Below are 22,132 nucleotides of genomic sequence, written 5' to 3'. Positions count from 1 at the left end.
GCTATTCTTCCACACTGACAAAGTTGTATTTGTCTCAGGTTATGTTTTCCCATCAAAATTAACATCTCCTTTCACTAGTGTCATCTGGGCCACGTGTACCCAACTTTTTTATTAAATTGTGATGTAATACGTCCAAAGTCTCAACATCTCATTTTATATCTGGATTTAAGAGCAAATCTTAGGTTTAATCACTACTCTCTCCAGATAGACAGAATCAAAGGCTAGTAGATCTCTTTCTCTGTAGGATGATCTAGAAAAGGGAGTGAAACTCATTTCGGTAAGACAGTTAAATTACATCTTTAAAGACAAGCAAAAAGGAAAAAGTAGGTCAGGGAGAAGGAAAGTGGATACAATATTACACAATAGAAGTGAATACTAATTATGGGATGACTATGTGCTTTTTTCCATAGAGAAAAGATAATGTGGCTAGTTAGAAACTCTGCTTTCTTTTTGTAAAGCTTTATCTCATACTAGATTTCTTAGACACCTTGATGGGATGACATGTTGGCAAGATGCAACGTAAACAGGGCTTCACTGAGACAGAAGAATCACAGGACAAGCTTGCCCTTCAGCTGCAATATTGAAAAAAAAAAAATTTAAGAACCCTCAGAAATATTCAGGTGCACTATAATAAAACCACTACTGCTAAGTGCTGTAAATCAAATGAGTACATCTGCACACACTGCCATTGCTGTCATGCTGAGCCTGTCAGCATTTCTGCTTCCTCTGCACGGTTTGGATGTGCCACATCTCCATAGCTGAAACATGCCACACAGATTGCCAGCCAGGACACTGTTTACTTTAAAAAGGTCTAGTGGATTTGTTATAATGGACTTACCTATGGGAAAGCTCTGTTCACAGTGCAGTATAATAAAGGAATTAAAAAGTGTTCACACATGGGTACGCGTTAGGAATAAACCTACTACTAGGTAAAACACTGTGAAGGAACACACAGTGAAAGAGGATTTCAGTGACAGAAAGTTGCATGTAGAACCTCAGCACCTCCTGTGAACGTTTGTCTCTGTACCAGTTTTGCCTGGGCTATATACAAGAGATGAGATGCTAGAGACAGGGTGATGGACCATCTGTGATTCTGTGATCATCATACAGGTTCAGCTACTACATCCCTAAAGTTAGCAGAGTCACAAATCAGGATAACTTCAATACTTGCCAGAGAGTAAGGGAGGAAAGTTTCTCTCAAGTGTATTTTTTTCAGTTTCTTGACAGACAAAAGAAAAAAAAAAACACCCCGAAACAAAAACAAACCCTGAACTTCTTGGCTTAGTCAGTATGATGCTTTGGGCAAAGAGGGAAGGTGTGATATTTTTTTCTGTAATATTTAGAACAATACAGATCTGAACACAGATTCATTAAAAGGACTGAGGAATTGTGTATGGTGATGTCACTTATTGCATAGGAACAACATTGTAAATGTACTTCAGTGGATTTGGATCCAAATAGCTGCAGCACATCTGTGTTGTGACACTGGAAATTTCATTAAAATTGAACCTCCGGTGATTTAAGGTGTTTCTGTTAGTGAGCTTTCTCTCCTGTCTAAATGGACTGAATAAACCTGCACACTTCTGAGTAGAGACCATCACACCTATGATGTGGGGACAGGCATTTGCTGGTTTTGCCAAAGGGCCTCATAATATCCTTGACGTTTGTAACGTTTTTTCAGACTGCCTCTGGACCAAAACTGTTGATTCTGACAAATAACACTTCACAGGCAGTTAGGTTGCAAAGTAAAGCAACCACCTTCTAATATTACACTGTATATTTAAATAGCCAATTCATCTGAAATGCAACTATACATGGAAACTGATGTTTGCCAAACGTAATGCACATAAAACTGAGAGGGCACGCAGGAATAACAAGCAGAGGCGATCAAGGCAGATCACTCTACCTTCTATGAACTCCGCTTGCATTAAAAAGCATGAGATCCTTCCAGTCATTATGGAAAGAAGACCCTCTAAACAATAAGTATAAGACATTCAGGATTGTCCAGCTTACTTTGCAAAGAGGCTGAATCAGTAACCCTCAAGCACAAACTATCAAGTTCGTTTCACCAAGCCTTAACACAAATATCACTACCTTACATCATCAGTGCTAACTGCTCAGCTGTTTAAAGCATGATGGTGAAAAGGGCACTATTATATTGCCACTTGTGGAAAAACTGCAACGGGGAGGCTGTAGAGAAGAGTGGGGAGATATAAATGATGCTGACTAGAGCCTGAATGATGTACAGTGGACTCACAGGGTGTAAGGGAAGAACAGCTTCACTTTTCATGAGCTTGAAGAGGCCAGGAATCAGCTTTCAAACCTCGGGAAACAATAAGGATGTATTTTAGCTAAAATTTCCTACTGAGAGGACTGCACATCACCATCAGGTGTGGCACTGTAGCATGCCCTACCCCACACAGCCTCGTAGCTAGCAGTTCCTGGTACTCAAGACATTTCAGGAACATATTCTTCCATGAGTTTCTCTGTGTGAGGTGATTTACCCCCTGGTCCTTGAAGCAGAGCAACTGATACAAGTTTAATGAAAACTGCCAGCACACTCTTTAGCAGCTTGGGGATTCAGGTTTTTCGGAGTGTGGGGAACACTGACCGAACTACTATTTCCCTGTGGCACATGACTGCTGGTTTTGGCAGGAAACTGGTGGTATTTGCACTTCACTCTAATTTACATCCCCTGGCAGCTGGGCCTTGTAAGAGCCCAAGAAAACATTACAGCTTGACCTTGCTCACACTGGAGCTCAAGGTGCACAACCTGAAGAAAGAAAGGGCTAAGCTGGACTGTCACTCTGTGTAAAGAGCCAAGGGACCAGCCTCTGCCTCACACTTTCACAGTGTCACTTAAACTCTTCCTTAAGAAAATGCTACTGGGAGAAATCAGTGAAATGTCTATTCTCAGTGTTTGCAATCCTGATATTACCCTGGAGCCTGAACAGTCCACTTTGGGTCCCTTTCCCTTACTGTTTTCTTCACAAAATGATGAAAGGTAAAGGGCTATCCTGTGTGTGAATGAGGGGAGCGTCCCTCACTCCCCTTCCCCTGCCCAGTACGTACAAACAGTGGGCAACGTAAAATGTTACAAAGAAAAAAACAAACAAGTATGACCAGATTTCCTTACCAGTTGTCAGGATGCCCACACGCCTTAGCATTGGCTGTGGTTCAGGGGACTGGATGGAAGAGAGTAGGAAGACAGAGGATGTTTGGAGCAGGCAGCTTTTGCTGTAGATGGTATGAGTTGGCAGAAGCAGTTGATCGCTCCTCCAGTGATGGGAAAAGGGGGGGGAAGTGGCATATCAGATTTCCTTCTACAGGCTCTTTAATAAACAGACATGTCCTTGTGTTGTCAACCTGCAGTTAACATCCACTTTCCTTGCTTCATAAAGGGCCTTATTATGTTAAAATAATTTAAGCAAAAGACTCAAGGTTTTTGTTTTGTTTTGTTTGTTTTGTTTTGAAGAACAATGCTAAACAAAACAAAACACAAAAGCGAGAGAGAGACAAGAGCTTTGCTGCAGGCACCCCGAGCAGTGCAAAACACAGCGAGAATACCAACAAAGCCTCGCTCAGGTTGCTCTGCCTGCATTTGGTGACAGACAAGCTTTCGGAAGCTGGTTCACTGAGGATGTGAAAGGGGTGTTTTAAGATCCACCCATTTCAAACAGTGTTATCTTTTGTCTGTCTCAGGATTATGCTACTTTAATCCTAACCTCATACAGATGAAAAGTAAGAAATTTGTCGTCTTCATGCAGGACTGGCGTACGTGTGTGTGTTTTCTATGAAGAAATTTTATTGAGGTTACACTCAGAATTCACTGGTAAAAATAAATAAATATAATCTAAATTAATACAAATGGATGTTGTGGCCTTTTTTCTAGGAGATTTATTTCACAGAAGCAGAAAGTAAACTGTCATCTACAGAAGGTGGGGGGAGGGAGAGGAAAAAAATCCCACAAAACAGGAAAAGCAGAAATGGAAAACATTTATTAGATTTCATCAGTATGCCTCTGCAATTGCCTGACCTCACTTCTGCTGTGCATCTCTTCTCCATATTATATCTTGTATTTTTATTATCAATATGTTATACACAAAATATTACATGCAGTATAATTTGAGATTCTAAATGTGTGCTTGGCTAGGATTATTGTGTCTACTGAGACTCCTAGATTACTCCTATTAGGGGGTGAATGTCATGCTATTTGTCATCCAAAAGGTAATTTTCCCTAGACTTATATTAAGGTCTCATATTTTATGATAACCTCTGTATTATGTTGATCTGGGCATTTTTCATGAACCCATTCATCAGACAGGTATCTCCAGTGGTAAGTGCAGCCTTGCAAAATTTTACTTGCTTTCAGGGTGAATAAAATATTAGTTTTTCTCAGCTTCATCAGTGATAACCAAAAGAGTATTTGAGTCCCTGTGAGAATGCCTGTAAAATTGCAAGGCAAGCTTTGCACACATTAAGAAGCATATATGTAGGAGTTAATTTATTGATCTTAGAAAATACAGTATTGGAAAGGAATCAAATTCAACCTGGACTAAATGTTATTATTTGGCAGCTGTCTTGTAACTACTGATCTCTAACTGGCCCAGAATTCAGCACCAGTACAGCCAAACAGTTAAGAGGCGCAGTGTCTGGAATGTTTTATGCGATTCACTATGATACATTTGTACATGGGTGAATGGGCAACTGTGTGAGAAGGATGACCGGGTTTGAATTAACTGCAAATTCTGCTTTACACCTGGCATAGGATGAGGAGGAGACACACTGAAAGAGAGGAGCTTGCATATTCTAATTAATAAGCATTAAAACAATTTGCAAGATGTCATATATTGTTTAGAAATTGTACCAAAGCTTCACAGGATAAGGGTCAGGGACTGGCTCCAAGGATGACATACTCAATGGTAATTAACCTTTCGGATTCCTCTTAGGTTTCAGAGCAACTTGTGATCCTAATTGAAATTAAATTGAGGGAGGTGGAGAGAGACGGCTCTTGCCAAACTATAAACTGCAATAAAACGCAGCAGATTTAGCCGCGCGCGCTAATTTCTTCTTGTGGAGCACTCTGAGGAGCTGATACAGACACTAAATCAAATCCGCAGCTTTATCTGACTAGGTGAGGCCTCAGCACTCCAGTCAAGAAGCAAAACAGATGCAGATCCTTTTGCCAACAGCATGCGTTTCCCGTGGATAAAGGGAGCAATTTTCTATTCCCTCAGGTGCTGCTGTATGCTAGCATTCAGTGAGCCTAACAAAAAATCCCAGCTGCTCTCACCTCAGAGGAAGAAAACACAAACAACTCTAAACAAATCAATCTAACATTTCCTATAGCCTCTAATGTGGAGCACAGTCAATTCTTTTCTGCCTCGTCCCCTTTTTTACATAATAAAAATCTACCGTTCCCGTCATCCCCAATATGTCGGAAGCCAGCAAGTGTAAATGCAGCCATTCGTATAATTTGAATGATAATCGAAAATAAGCGGAAAAGGAGGATAAATTTATCAAACTTGTGAGAATATTCTAGGAAAAAAGGAATTTCCTGAGGTAACTGTCCTTGACCTGGCTCTTTAATCGAGTGAAATTTCATCACTTTATCTAATATCATGCTTCATGCTTCAGGCTCCCAGCAATTCTATTTTAGTGTGGTCTAATGGGCAGCTGACACATCCACTCAGCACCAGACTGCATAATATGTGCTGACACACTGTGTGGTGAGCACCCTATTGAGAGCTGTTTATTTGTGCCTGGCAAGGAAAAATTTCATCCGGTAAAGTCTCTTCATAACAATTTCAGTCTCAGTTTTCAGGGCCTCCGTGGACTTCACATTTCAAGAGGTTCAGAAACACTTGCAGGGAAATTCAGTGGCTTATTTGGGTGGCTGTGCATTATCTGACTTTAGGTGAGAGGTTGTGAAAGCACTGGTTATGGTTGTCTGAAACCTGAATCTAGATAGTGTAATGAAGAGTGTCATTCTAACTGCTTTGGAGCCAGCTCTTCTCAGAACCCCTGATTCAATTTGATATTCTGAGGTTAACGCACTGTATTGGGACTGAAAATAGGAATGCACACGAAAAGCTTTCATATTTATTCAGTTCAGTAAGCATGGCAAACTCATCAACAGCTATTTGTACACTGTAGCGTGGTGGGACTTACCTTGATGTTCTGATTTATGCTTGCTATTTTTCCTGCAGTATTACTGTAGAGTAGAAATGGACTAAAAAAAAAAAAAAAAGCAAAGCAGACGTGCCTCTCAACATAATAGAAAAGGACATTATCATAAACAAAGCAACATGAGAAAATAAAGGAATGACACAATCACAGACATTCTGGCCTCTCAACCTCACACAGAAAACAAATTTGCTATATAGAGACCAAGGAATACATTTCATGCACACATACGAAGAGCTAACATATTAAGATAGTCCTCTTACTTCATAGCTGTGGAGAAATAGGTAGTCTGTAAAGCAAGTTATGTGTACACAGAGGGAACAAAAGAATAAGTGCACACAAATAGAATTGATTAAAACCTATGCCTCATCAACCCTTCCACACTGAAAGGTATACCTAAATTATATTTAGACATACAATTACTGATCACCTTAGTACTTGGAGTGGAAACACAATTTATTTCGGAAACATTGTGGGAAAATGATTCTATTATTCTATGAAAAGTATTTCTGATCTTTTATCTAACCTTAATGTCTATTATGTAATGCATGCATTTTCGACAAGGAAATACGTGACATTAGCACATAGCGAATGTATGTGTATTACCCACAAGCGTATCTTGCAGGAAGTGTGTTTTGACCTTGATAGTGTTACAAAAGTAACCTTGGCTTTTTCAGTCTCTTACTTTAGAATATTCAAAGTCAGAACTTTTAATAATTGACTATTTGGGAGAAAATCACTAGAAAACTCTGCAAATAGGAAAAAAGTGACGCCTTATAATAAACTTACAGTTGTATTCACTGTTGATACATACACATTTATAGAATCAGAATTGTTGGGTTTGAAAGCTACTTTACCAGAGACTGTCTAGAGACTTTAGGTGCAAATACTGCGTACATTACAAATACTTTAGATTCGCAATTAGCAAGGAACCAAATGTAGAAAGATTGTTTCTTTTTTTCTTTTTGTTTTTTTTTTTTTTCTGAGAAAATTAAACTCTGAAGGGCCAAATCCAATGTTCAGTGTTTCAATTTCAAATTTTAGGAAGTGTGGCTTAGATGAATGGACAGTGAGGTGGATTGAGAACTGGCTTACAGATAGAGCTCAGAGGGTTGTGGTTAGTGGCGCAGAGTCTAGTTGGAGGTCCGTAACAAGTGGTGTCCCTCAGGGGTCAGTACTGGGCCCAGTTTTGTTCAACATGGGCAGAGAGAAACCTGATGAAATTCAACAAGGGCAAGTGTAGGGTGCTGCATCTGGGGAGGAATAACCCCATGCACCAGTACAGGTTGGGGGCTGACCTCTTGGAGAGCAGCTCTGTGGAGAGGGACCTGGGAGTCCTGGTGGACAACAGGATGACCATGAGCCAGCAATGTGCCCTGGCGGCCAAGAAGGCGAATGGCATCCTGGGGTGCATCAAGAAGAGTGTGGCCAGCAGGTCGAGGGAGGTCATCCTCCCCCTCTACTCTGCCCTGGTGAGGCCGCGTCTGGAGTACTGCATCCAGTTCTGGGCTCCCCAGTTCAAGAAGGACAGGGAACTGTCCTTTGCTGGAGAGGGTCCAGCAAAGGGCAACGAAGATGATTAGGGGATTGGAACATCTCTCCTATGGAGAAAGGCTTAGGGACTTGGGTCTCTTTAGTCTAGAGAAAAGAAGATCGAGGGGGGATCTTATTAATACTTACAAATACTTAATGGGAGGATGCCAGGGGGATGGGAGCAGTCTTTTTTCAGTGGTGCCCAGTGATAGGACGAGGGGTAATGGGCATAAACTTGAACATAGGAAGTTCCATCTTAACATGAGAAGGAACTTCTTTACTTTGAGGGTAGTGGAGCACTGGCACAGGCTGCCCAGAGAGGTGGTGGAGTCTCCCACTCTGGAGACATTCAAAACCCGCCTGGACGCTGTCCTGTGTAACGTGCTGTAGGTGACCCTGCTCTGGCAGGGGGGTTGGACTAGATGATCTCCAGAGGTCCCTTCCAACCCTAACAATTCTGTGAATTCTGTGAATTCTGTGAAATTCATTATTATCTGTGCCAAATTTTGTTTGTTTTTTTGTTTTGTATAATTCAGCACTTTCTTGAAATACTTTACTTTGAATCCTCCTTTTTCACCAAGTAGAAAACAGAAGCCAAGAAAACAATTTGTATCAGCACAGTGTTTGTCTCAGCTTTCACTATCTCCCATGTTCCCTGTTATTGACATGTAAGAAAATATTACACAACTAAAGACTGAATTTTCTTTTAAAAGATGATAGTATGTATCATTTATTACCAATATAGTTGACATGTGCACTCAGTAAATATGCGTTCCTTTGCATTCACACACACAGAGGCACGTGCGTATGCACGTGTATGTTTTTCTACCCACCTGTATGTGAATAGGCTGATACATATATGGGCATGAAAGTCTGTATCATGAAAAAGTAAAATGAATGTCTTAAAAATAAGAAAACATTAGAAATGCAGCCATTTCAATCCCTGCAGGAGCACTAACTTTTCCATCTTTTACAGACTGGGAGCAGTATTTTCAGTGCATGTAAAATACTTACCAGTCTTTCTCACAAAATAGACAGGGTGCACCATGAGCCAAATAGCAGTGTCAAGAAGAACTTAAGTCTCCTAATTTCTAGATATTTTATTATACCTGTGTAAGCTTCCTTGCAAATTAATATAATTTCATTTCAGCATCATCTCCAATTATAGAGAGGATCCTTTCACAGGAACTCTAAGAAGGAAGACCTAGCTTTTAACGAAGAATAAGGCCATATGCCATGAGGTCTGCAGGAGTTTTTCTGTACATGCTCTGGAGATAAGCTGCCTCTCATGCCTGAGTCCTTGGTCTCACCTTTGCTGTATAGTCGTCATGCACAAACTACCATGGCATCAGTATGGCAGTTGGTATCTGGTTAAGATAGTAGCGTGAAGTGAGGAAAAAATTGAAAATTGTCACCTCGAAAGAGGATTCTGGGCCATTTCTGAGAACTGACCCTCTTTCCAAGCAAGCATCTCCTTATCTGTAAGAGATGGAGATGGCTTAGCTCAGCCTTAGGGGTCAGACCATACTTTCAGTTAGGGGTAGCTCTGTTTCAGCTCATCAGCTTCAGGACATCGATATGGGATTTCACATGCTCATGTAGCACTGTGACTTCCCCGAGACTATTCCCAACCACTGCAATAAATCACAGGGGCATGAGAGGCAGAGAATCAAAGTGAAGATGTAGCAGCTGACCACAGGGCAGCTGTACGCAGGTTCAGTGTCAAACAAGGAGGCTGACCTTGAGCTCACCGAGTGGAGCTATAGAGCCATGAATGTAGGCTATCATCACCTCCTAAAAAGAGAAAGAGTAAGAGAAAGTGCTGCCCATGTGCAGCTTCAGCTCTGCAAAGTAGACACCAGTGATATCAATGTAGTATCTTGTCAAGGAAGCTTTGCCTTTCTACCTGCTCAAGTCCAGGACCAGCCTTGTCCCCTGTAATTCAGGTGCTCTGGAGTCACAAGCTACTCAGAAACTACTTTTCTCTCTGAAGAGATCGTTTCACAATTGTTCAGACTTACACAAACTGAGCAAATCCTACCAAGAAGAAGACACGTAGAAACTTTCAGAAGATTCCTCAATAGCTTTCCACTAGAAGAAAGGTACATTTGTTTCAGATTTCTTCATCTGCAAAGGTGAGTCGCAGCATGCTACAGCCTCCAGTCAGATAATGTATTGATCTTTGCCGCTCAGCCAGAGCAAGTATTTAGCAATAAATTCCAGTTTTCAAGGTAGAGAAAGGTAATTGTGCACACATGGCGCGATCTTTGGAGGATGAGGTAATGCAGAGAGGTCTTTTAATGAACTTGGAGAAGGAAAAAGGAGCTCAGAGAGAGTAAAGGAGATATTGCAGTTCAACAAGAAGCCCTATTCATGCACAGAATCCTAATAAAATCTGCATGCCACTTATCCAAATGCAAAACAAAGAAACATATGAGCTGTGGAAGGAGAAGAGCCAAACCAATAAAACCGTTTCTAGCCTTGTATGTACATCTCTCCCTAAGTCAGCATCCAAACAAAAACAAAGAAAAAAGACAGAAAATTCTGTCATTCTAAGACAGAAAGTTCTAACAGTATCTCCACATCAGATTGTATGTGAGAAAAAGTCGAAATGCTGCCTAGTATTAATATACTTAGAAAGCACCAGGAGGGCTTGCATAGAAATCTATTTTGATATATGTGTATGTGTGTGTATATATGCATGTATATATTTTATATATATGGATGATTGGATGTATATATTTCATTTAATTGTTAGGTAGAATTTTCCTAGTTTTGAATTTTGCTCAAATTTAGTAATTTAAAACATGTTACATGAAGCAATTTCCGATGCCTTGTTAACCTTGAAATTATAATTTTTCTTTTGCCCTTGCTATGGAAGTTACAACTGGCATATAATTTGGCCTGCAGTTCCTGAATTCCGGTCACAAACAAACACTTGGATTATTTGCAAAGCCACATCTACCTCCTCCAAGAACAATTAAGAAGGCAAAAAGCTTGAATAATGCAAGCAGGACCTTTCTAAAGGAACATACAGCTTAACAAGGGCCAGTGAAAAATTCCTTTATTTGGCGTTGAAAGCATGTTTCATAGCAACACACACATATTGTATTGCTTCTGCTTTTTGGCTAACTAATTCCATAAATAATGAATTTAAATTACACAATTAATTAACAAGGCCTAGGGTTCAATGTGGAATCAATAACAATCTTTCCTCTGTAATGCTTTAGGTTAAGATCCCCAAATAAACATTTAATTTAGATTTTCATGAGGGAGTTACTGTGTATATACCAAATGATTATTAAATGCTTTTACAGAATGAGAGATTAACTATATAATAGATGCAACATCTGTTAAACAGGTTTTAATTCCAATATCCATTTCTCTCCGTTTTTAATTCTAATATCCATTTCAAGGTACTAAACTTACTTTACGGGAGCTGTATTAATATATTTCACTTGGTATGTAATTGTAAACAGCTATTTTACTATAGTTAGTAGCAGCCTTATACGAACAAGGCTGTATGAATGAACATGGTGGTGGTACAGAAGCATGCAAAGAAGTAACAGGCACTCACATAAAAGGTACCAGAGCACGGTGTGAGGGTCTGTGCTCTGCTTTACATGGGACAGGCTGGAGGGAAGTCTATAGATGCTCCTCAGCCTTTTCCCCTTGGGATTTTACCAGGATGCTGCACAGAAGAAAGCAGGGGCACAGCTTTAGGTCAGGCGGTGGCAGAGCACAGGGTCACTTCACCAGTTCTTTCGGCCGTTTACACCTCCACTTAATGTAAGCAGCTCTGAAGACTGGGACAGGATTCTGCTTGCAAGGACAAAAGAAACTAGACAGAAATGTGATTGTGCCTTTCTCTAGGTGGTGGAAGAAAGCTGCATTTTGGTAATTGTCCTTTAAGACAGAGCACCTCTACTGCTCCTGCCCTAACAATAAGAATACGCCTGTTAAAGACTTTTTGAGTATTACTGGCAAATGATGAAACAGCAATGAAACAAGGCAGATATTACATGATTTAACAACTGAAGAAGCTGATTGTTTTTATTATTTTTTTTTTTTAGTGTGGAGAGGGGAGGAACAAATCAGTTCCCAGGCCCTCAATCAGACAGGTGCTGTTGCATTTTAAAAAACGCAAGAATCAAGCTACAGATCTCCAGGACACGTTTAACATTGTCTTGCATTAAATTGATTACTAAAGATGTGGAAGCAATTTGTGTTAAATGAAAACATTTGGACATGGGTCATGGGTCTGACTGCCCTAGCCAAATGGTTATTTCATAATTGTCCACTGTGGGATTTCTTGCACTTTCACTGAAGCATCTGGTATTAGCCATTGTCCAATGTAGAATACAGGGTTGGATGGAGCCAATATTCTTGTTAGGTATGGGCATTTTTCTGTGCTAATTGAAATTATATTTTAATTAAAATTGATTTCAATCTTCTACCTCCATCTACACTCAAATTTTGTTCAGCTTTTCTGAAAAGTTCAGTACAGCCTCGTGGCCCAGGCAAGGTGCTAGAGGTAGAACTCTCTGTAGCATTTTGGGTAAACAAACACCTCACCAGCATGAATATTGCTAACAATCTAGAGGGGTATCAAAATTTGTTTGATAAAGAAAAGTAACACCTGTCTTAATGTAATTGCTTTTACAGGACATAAAATCTTGACCTAGCTAAATGCAATATAATTTCATCACTTACTTCATCACAATACATTCAGGATTTATCCAGGAAAAACATATGATTTGCTCAAGACATTATAGTGAGTCCACGACAGAGACCCAAACAGTGCACAGTTACACAAAGTCCCAGAGCAAAGCCTGAATGACAAGGACATATTTCCTAGTGCAGCTGCTCCTGGGCTCTGGGTGAAGTCCTGGTGCTCTGGGTTTTCTCTTACGCTGGATCAGCAAAGTGCACCTATCTTTCAAAGTCTTGATGGACTTAATTAATGAATGTTCGTAAAGCACTGCAAGTACCTTTAAAGAAAGGTACTAAAGAAGCGTAAAGGATTACCATTTCCCACATGCATTGTGAATGAACGCAAATGCTTTTGTGGAAACTGACATTTTCACATACATACTGAATTGCGGGAAAAATCCCAGCTTCGTTGTATTAAATATTTAGTAGGAATCTCTTTCTTTTTTTTTTTCCTCAGGAATTCAGTATACATGTGAAAATGTCAGCTTCCACAGAAGCATCTCTTTTCATTTTTGATGGGTGTTTATCATATTGCAAGAGACAATGGAAAGGGTCAAAGTCCAAGAAAAAAACTCTTTCTCTAAGATGAGCTCAGTAAGTTACAGCATTCTAAAACTAAAAAGAGTTCCATTCTTCAGCTAAGCTCATGAGTTCATCTGTAAGTCACAGGCTGATAGGGTTTTATGGAAAATCATATCTCAAATCTAAATTTAGCAACTCAGACCCTATGGGAATAAGGAGGACTTGCCAATGATTGAGACTTCAAACCTGTTTATGTCTGTTTGCCAGGACAACAGCAAAAGCACATAATTTGGCCACAAGTTACCTCATAATATGCCAGTGTTCTGAAGACCATTCTCTGTACTGTGATACGTTGCGATAGGGTGTCACCCTTTCTTTTTCATGAGGTAAATTCTATATTAGCCTATCACCTAGGAAAAGATATTCCCTTTGAAAATTTTACTTAAATCTAAATCTGATGGGGATTTGAGGGGAGAAGTGGGTAAGGGCTGTTGGAGTGCCTCTGTAATTTATTTCTGCTTCTAGTATGCTCTTTGTGATTCACAGCATAGGATTTCTTTTCTTATATTACCATATGTAAACCTCTACTTACCCGAAACAAGATCTTCAGAGCAACCACACAAATGCTACCTTCTATACACTCATATAAACCTACTGGGAGAAATAATTAATTTGTATGTTGTCATTCACTGTAAGGTCTTACTTTTTGACTATGTTCTCACCGGTTACAAGCAGATACACATCATATACTCTGAAGATATCTAAAAGGTATAAGCAAGCACAAATTTTACATCGCAGAATATGAGTGCTCCATGTTTCTTTCTAGTGAGCAGCTCATTTTAAGTTGTCTTCAACTTTACTGTATTTTATGATGCTTTTAATTTGGAGATACACCAATGAAATTACCTAAGATATAACCCATGATATTAAAATATATTTTACAAAATACAAAGAAGGCAAAAAAAATAAGTTCAAATCCCTTATCTGCCTAAAAGATTCAAATGTACATCTCTCAAGAAAGCTCCTAACCAACATACGTTGAAAGGGCAGTGGTGCTTTCAGACTGTCCTGGTGACACGGCTCCATTTGCATCAAATGCAAGGGTTACATAGGGACTACAAACTTCTGTGATTCAATAGCTGCTTGTTACCTGCAGCCATCAGGATGTCTGGGGTTTTGTGAATATACCATATTTTAGATGAAGGTGAACAAGCCAAAGTAGACCAACCAGACCAGCAAGTTAGAAATTTGAGTTAGGACCATGTCTTGGGAAAGGGTAGGTATCCAAAACCCCTCAGTCAAGGAGGGACTCATCCTGCAGCTCTTGTTTTCCCCAAAAGTTGCTGGCGTTTTTTCATTATCTAAATGGCCAGCTTCACCTTTTTGCTAATAATTTGGGCACAGCTAAACTGCCTTCTTTTTTTTTTTTTCAGTTAGAAAAGAAAGGTTCAAAAAACATAACCTCTGAGATAAAAAGCAAAGCGAATGACACTGAAAAGTGACTATGAAGCATTTCATTTAAAAAATCAAAACAATTAGCATACCCAGATTTCTAGCTATGAAGAAATTTCTAGCTATGAAGCTAGGAATCAGGTATGTGTCTCCCCAAATCCCGGTTTCTCAGCCTGGGCCCATTCGTCTCATATATCTAAAATGCAAAAAAAAAGTCTCATCTAGCTTTGTCATCTTCCCAAAGACCTTCCTAAGTTTCTCAGCTATCCTCACAGTGGTTGTTGAGGGTGATTGAGGAGGTAGAGCTAATTTTAAAGGGGATGACACATAAAAGGGACATGTGGAGCTGTTGGTGGGGCCACGAAGAAAAACCAAACCACAGATACAGCTTTTCATGCTTCTCTGTTTTTCAGTCAGGGACATCTTTCCTGAGGGCCTTGACAAGCTGGCCTGTAATAAGTAAGATATCCAAATTTATTTTTAAAAGTGGAGAAATTACATTACCCCAACATTTGTTAACCCGGAATATTTTGAAATTTCTCTTTCAGAAACTGTGAGGCCCCTTAGGCTGGGCCATGGTTAGATCTATCATTGTAGTTTACCCAGAACATATTAACTTGTGTATGTGGAGAGAGACAACTGGACCTACAAAATCAAGAAAATGTGTGAAGCTTTAGAAAGGATATGTTGTGCAGAAGAGGAGGAAGAAAGTTGATGCCAAGAAATGAATGCTCATGTTCGGAGATCTCCTAATGTGTAAATGGTTCAACATGATGGGGAAGGATGTGGAGAAGAGGCATAAAAGAGGAATCAATCTTTCCTCATATGCTTCAGGTGACTTTAAAAAAATTGGAATAAAGCACCCAAGAGGTCACATCATGAGGACAGGAGCTTCTCAGTTTAAGAATCCTTTAGACAAATTCTTAGAAATGTCCATGGTATTTTAAACCACTAGATTCACCATGGGTAAGAGTCTGAAATCTTTAATCTAGACAAATTACAAAGCCACAAAAGAGAGCTATAATCTCCAGCAGGGCTGAATAAAGCAAAAGTAAGGATCTTTGTTCTGCTAAATCTACATAAAAGAGATAGAATTTGATAGATACACTGTATCCCTGCTATATCCTTTTCTCTTATCAAAATACTGGAACGCTCATCATGGCTCTTTTCATTTTAAAATAATAACAATAAACACAAGGCATGATCAGCTACAGTGGCATTTCACACCACCCATCAGTTACAGAGCCTGAAACAGGAAGCACCATTTTCCAAGTTGAAAATGTTTGAATGGGCTGTCAAAAAGCCTCTCAGTAAATGTGTTCCATCCAACAGAAACAAACCCTGTGCAAACAAATCAAGTGGTGCAGAAATCCTTTGCACAGGATGATAGGCGAGGCCTCCATGCTGACACTGTATGCAAGCCAAGTTTTCATGTACTTTGATGGCTGACCTCCAACTCCTGACATATTCATTATATTCCAGCATGTTGGGCGCAGATTGCATTGAAGTGATGACAGCTACAAGACAGCCAACAAGGAATATGGGCATTCTGGCAACAGGTGGCCTTTCATTTGTACTGGGAAAGTTAATCTAGTTTATCATCAAAGTATATTATGTTCAAGGAGTGTCATGTTTTGAGAAGTCTAGTGACAGATCAAACAGAGGAAGCATTCTTCCATCGACTGTGACATTTTTTGTAGACCAAACCTTTCAAACTACTCTATTGTTTATGCTTGATTTAGGTCAGTTAAAAGTTATTCCATTGTCTCAGGGTTTACATTGCTGGCTCCAAATTACAGTTTCTGTCCTATGTCAAAGGCTGATGAAGGCATGCCGTAAAGTATGCAGCCCCGGGACCACCATCAGCCACACGCTGGGGAATACTTGATTACCTTGCAAAAGGTGATTTCAGAAAGACGATACTCCTCAAGGAAAAATAACAGATAGAAATACTTCTGGGAATGTGCGTGTCTTTAGCTCTGACAACCACATTAGCTGCAAATCCAGTCCTGAAAAATCTTACCCCCCTGCCCACTTTGCTTATCTGTTTCAACAGACTGAGGAAAATGATGTGTAAAATTGAAATCATGTCAAAGTCTCATAACTCAAGTGGTTGATGTGAACTCTGGGTTTAATTTCACTTCTGCTTTTGGAGGTAGGTCAGAGAAATACTGCACCACAGTTAAAGCAAACCATTGATTTTACATGTAAGAATATAGCCACAGAGCTGACACCATTTTTTCTGTTGAAATTGTTTTGGGGTAACAAAGCATTTTTTAACTAAACAAAGATTTTCAACAAATAAATCCACCTGCCATGGAAATTACAAACAAATATAGCCATGAGACAGAAACAAGCAGAAAAGACCCCAACACCAAAATACTTAAACTGGAAATGGAAATTTGGAAACCCTGGTGCAGTCTCCAAATATTGCAGATTTAATATCCTAAATCACTTTTTCTTCTCTACCAACCACTTTCTGAGATACAGACTTACCCGAGGATCTTGGAAGTAAAACTAGACATATCGAGAGAAATCTGATCCAACCAGGGAAACTGAGCCACCAACAGAACCTGCAGACTAGCAGGGCTTGAACTACAGCTCCCGTAGGGTACCATGGCAACGTTTTCAAATCAAAATATCAGGCTTTAAGATGAAACACTTTTTTTATTAATTTCTGTCAAAAATAACAGCTTAATGGAAAATGTAGACAAGTGGTTTCATTTCATACATTAAAATTTGCCAAATAGAGGGGGAAAAAAACATCTTTTTCTATCATTTGGTGCTAGCAGTGTAGTTAAGCTTGAACCATGGCTAAATAAGGATCCAAATGTACTTTGCCAGAAGACCAGTCTGAAAAATCCAGGCATGTATGTAAATATTATTTTTGTAAAGGTGAATGTTAATCAGGAATCTCATAAGAATATTTGGCTTTTGCATTCATTGAAGATAATATTTGAAAGACTGGAATCAATACAGATGCATTGATGTTTTAGCTGAGGTGAAGAATGCTTCACCCCTGAAGTCATCCCCACCTCCTGGCTTTCACCATGGAGTTGCATTTGAGCATATGAACCAAATTAATTTGAGGTGCAACTTCATGAGAAAACGTTCCAGAAGAGCACAGGTCAGCTACATCCTTTAGTCCTTGCAACCAGATCAGAGTTAATCCAAAGGCATTTAGAACCAGTTTCTAGCTTTCCAAGCAAATAATTTACTGTTTTGTTTTGCTTTGTTTTGTTTTTTTAACTGAAAGATATTAATGAGATAATTTCTCAGATAACAGTTCCTTTAAGACATCTCAGCAATTTCTGGAAACTGTGACATAAGTATGTAATATTTCTGACATAACCAGCAAGAAATCTGAATCTTCTTCCTATGTGGCTTTCATATATATACTTTTTAACAAAGTAAAATATTTTATGATGAATCCTGACAAAATATTTGGGTCTGATAAACAAGGATTCCTCTTTCAAATTAGGACAAGAAAAAATACACATCATCTTGAAAGATAAAGCCAGATAGGAAAAAAAAAAAAGTGCGAAATAAATTACGCAAGTTTGCAGAATGTGTCAGGTGAAACAGAGCTCAGGGCATTACCTAATAAGGAACAGCAGACAAACAAACAGCAAGTATGCTGCTTTTCATAGATGAATACACCCAGATCACCACCTCTCACTGTTACAATGGCCATTGACACCCATTAGTTGACAGCTGTGAATATCTTTCTGTAAGTCCTTTCCTGCATACATAAGAGTGGCTTCTGGTTCATGACTTGCTTGCCCCAACCTGCCTAGTGGATTTATAGCTTCTGATTATGATCACCTTTACAATGTTGTAATTTGGTTAACCAGGTGATTTTGCATGTCTCCTGTATCAAACAACACATGGTAGAATTATGCCATATAACGTTGACTGAGCTAGAAGTTAAATAATAACGACTTGAAACCATTTTTTGTCTGCTGTTTTATAGAGAAACTTCCCCTTCTCTGCTCTTACGGTGTTGCAGTTAGCCCGTGAAAGGAGATCTATGGAAAATAGACTTTGTAATGGCTTCCTGCCTCCTGACAAGGGGAAAAGAGTGGGCCCAGATATGAAGTTTTAATGTCTCAAGGCCAGCATGGCTGTTCTGCTTAAGAAAAAAGGCAGGTATGAAATTAATTTGATATATGTGCCTCCTTTAGCTGAAAGGAGGGGTTGAGTCTCAATCTACAATATTTCAAGAGAAAACTTAAAGGGTAAATTTGATTCCTTCTTCATAGCCATTATTTCTCTGAACCTCTGGATGCTGAGTGCAAGGCGAGAGAAGATTAAAACAAGAAATTTTGCAGTCTTACAAAACCTAGGAGCAATGCTGCATGACTTTCAGTGTTGCATACAAGCATATTAGCTTTCTGTGAGCACTGAGGCTCTGCAGAATACTGACTTTTGCAGGGTGTTCCAACAGCAGAAACAAGACTGAGGAAAGTAGATTTTGTTATACACATCACACAATTTTATGACTTCTAATGCTTTTATACACGGACTAACAGAATGGGGTTCTGGTTCATAAAGGAGGTTTGTTGGCGCTATTCTGATAAAAAACAACAATCAATAATATTAAAAGACAGAGGTAAATAAACTGCAGATGGACAAAACAATCATGACAAGTTCTTAAGAGGAAAGTACTGCTAGAGTTAATAAGGTGGCTGTTTCTTTCACGTTTGGGTGAAAACTTTTGATTCTCACCCGAATTTGTAGTTGCCTTAGCTTAATTCATCATTAAAATCTTTTTCCTGAATCACAATTTCTAAGAATAATGATCAAATTTGAAACAGATCAGAGCTGCTCACTCAGAATGCTTGGAGACTGAGATACCCTTGTTAACAGGACAGAGAGATGTCATGGCTTTTAATTTTGGGAAGAAACACTTAGCCACAGGTTTCTAGTAAAAACTCTTAGGATTGGAAATTACGTTTCTCAGTGTTCCTTCTTATCAATGACCATTCCTTGTATTTGTTTAAAAATCACTTTTGCAGAAAATGTTTTAACTAGTAAATTCCTCTGAGACCGAATTTGTAAAGGCAAACAATAAGGCTTTCTCTGGACTGACTCAAAGCTATTGTTTTTCTATAACCAGATAATAAAAAAACATTGTTATCTCACTCAAAAATCCTAACAGCAGACAAAGTATGTTCACTATTTCCTGTGAAGTACTGAAATCCCCAGGTAAGGTCAAATCTGTACCCTGCGCCTGCAGTTGACCTCATCTGATTGATCTTGTGCTGAGTCTGAAAGTGCTCTGTTTATACTACATTTTTGGCACAAATCAGTTAATGCACAGTAGTTATCTGCATGTAAAACACCACTTTGCCGTGTAAGGCAACCACTGAAAAAGCAACTTATGCGACTCATCCACTTAGGGATGCTATCAGACTGCCCCTAGAGCAAAAACTGTGTGTTAGAAAATCGCGCTTGTTTGTCCCATTTTGTTGTTGCATAGAGAAGGTGTCAACACAAACACAAGTATTGTTGCAGGACTGTGCACAGGCTCAAGTAAAAGCAAACTCCTCTGACTGCACTGTGGGGAAAGAATCCAAACTGGTTTACCTTTCCCAGTCACCAACAGGAGCAGAAGCAGTGTGAGTTATGCAGATACTATTTCTTTTCCCTGCAGAAAAGTCAGGTGTTTGGCTGACAGAGGTACCGATTTACATCCTCACACTGCTACAGTACCTGTCCTGCGTCTGGCCTATGGCAGATATTAATTCTCTAGAACAGCGTAACACACATCACGAAAGCTTATATTGCAGCCTTCTGCCGATATTGTCACACGTCAAGTGGCTAAGACACTGAAGACATTAACAAAACATATATCATGTAACTAAAATGCAGTATAAGATAATGTCTTTTGTGGAATAACAGTTCAGAAAAAGAGGGGCAACAAGCTTTTCACGCTAAAGTGTATATACAGCCTGTTTACAAAATGCAATGCAGATGTCAAAATGCATGCTAATGTCTCGAACGTCTGCAGTAATTTCATGGCATGAGCTTCCAATGAGCTTCTGTGACATTGCCACTAATTTTTCTTATTAAGAAAAATTATTTCTACATTCTATCATGCCAATTTCTGGAGGTATGCACTAAGGAACTAGTGTACAGTAACTCAAATTAGATACAGCGTGTCTCTGCTTAATTTACTTCATGCTGTTAATTACCCATCTAGAGAGATTTTAATGATGACACATTTAATAATCCAGATCTGTCTATGTATAAGCACACATTTAAACTGAGCGGAACTTATTTTGTTTTGGTACATGACTGGCAACAGTAACCTGGGAATTTCATCTAAGAGAATGTTGAATAAGCTGATTTTTACTAGTCCTTCTGCCAATAACAGATTGGTAGTGTAGAAGGCTTCCCTAGGAGGTACTTTTTCCTGCCAAGAGTCTTCTGTGGAAAGCGAAGTCACTTAATCCCTAGGTCCTTTTCATTTTGCAGTTCAGAACAAAGGGTCTAGTCACATGCAGTCATAGACTTAATATGTACTCTGCAAAGAGCTATGCTGCAGAGGCAGTTCCTACACTTTTCTCACAGCTCACCCTTGGCTGTATTTCACTGCCGTTTGCTGGAAAACAATGTTGATTGATCAGAATAAAAGGTACCTCCTGGCAAAGGAGTACTGGCAAGCTACAAGGGGTCTGGCTGGGGTGAAAATCCCCTGCTTAAACACCAGAGCTGGAAGAGGGTAGATGTAAACATTTTCAAACCGTGTTTCAGTATGATGATGTAGTTCTAAGTGGACCATTTCTATATTTCAAGATAAATATATATTCTGGTAATTGCTGAATTAGAGCCAAGGATTTTCTCTGTCTCTACGGTGTTTCGCAAAATCACATGGGTGACAATTTCATTTATCTTTCAGATAATTTATTTACACCTGGTGTTCTACTGCCAGTACTGTGGGTGCAATGAGGATTCCTGCTTCAATCTATGCTCTCCACGCCCAAGAACTGCAACCCAGAACATATTTCTTCAGCCAGCCAGACATGTCCAGCATGGTCTGTTGCCCTCCATATGTGTCCTGTAGACCAGGGACACTTGGTTGAGTAATAATTCCTGCTACTTTCTGTCAGATTGCAAGATTTCAACCTATAGGGATATTTTTAAAAGATAAAATAATGCATTTATAAACACAGATAAATTGCACTTAAATGAAGAAGACAGTCATCATCTGTGTTTTTAGGGGCTGAACCTAATGAGGGCAGAAAACTTGTTGCCTTTCTTTACAGCGTGTTTCATCAGTCATGAAGATGAAGGTGAAGACTATGCACAGAACAGTATTTTAAGTACTGCATGAGGAAATGAGCTCAATTATTTTATTTAAATGCAAATAAGCAAACAGTAGGAAGACTTGCAATTGATTTTAAAAATTTCACAAATAACTTAACAAATAATTAATAGTGTTAATCTATACAGTTTCCCTCTCATCAAGCCCTGTACTGTAGAGTTCTATTTAATGTTTTGAAATCCATAGAAAAGTGTTCAAGCAGGAAAAAAAAAAACGGTTAGGAGTTTAAACTGAAATGGTGCCAGTATACAAGAGGGTTGTGCAAAATACCACGAAATTGTTGTCTTTTCTTTATCCAGAGTGTTGACATTGCAAACATCTTGCAGTACAAAATGTACAGTTTTTGAATGCAATGAGAGTCATTTACTGGACCTTACTTCTAAACTCATATTAACC

This window comes from Charadrius vociferus, unplaced genomic scaffold, assembly GCF_000708025.1.
Source record: "Charadrius vociferus isolate BGI_N301 unplaced genomic scaffold, ASM70802v2 scaffold380, whole genome shotgun sequence".
NCBI classification, from domain to species: domain Eukaryota; kingdom Metazoa; phylum Chordata; class Aves; order Charadriiformes; family Charadriidae; genus Charadrius; species Charadrius vociferus.
Note: the sequence above shows the minus strand (reverse complement) of the source record.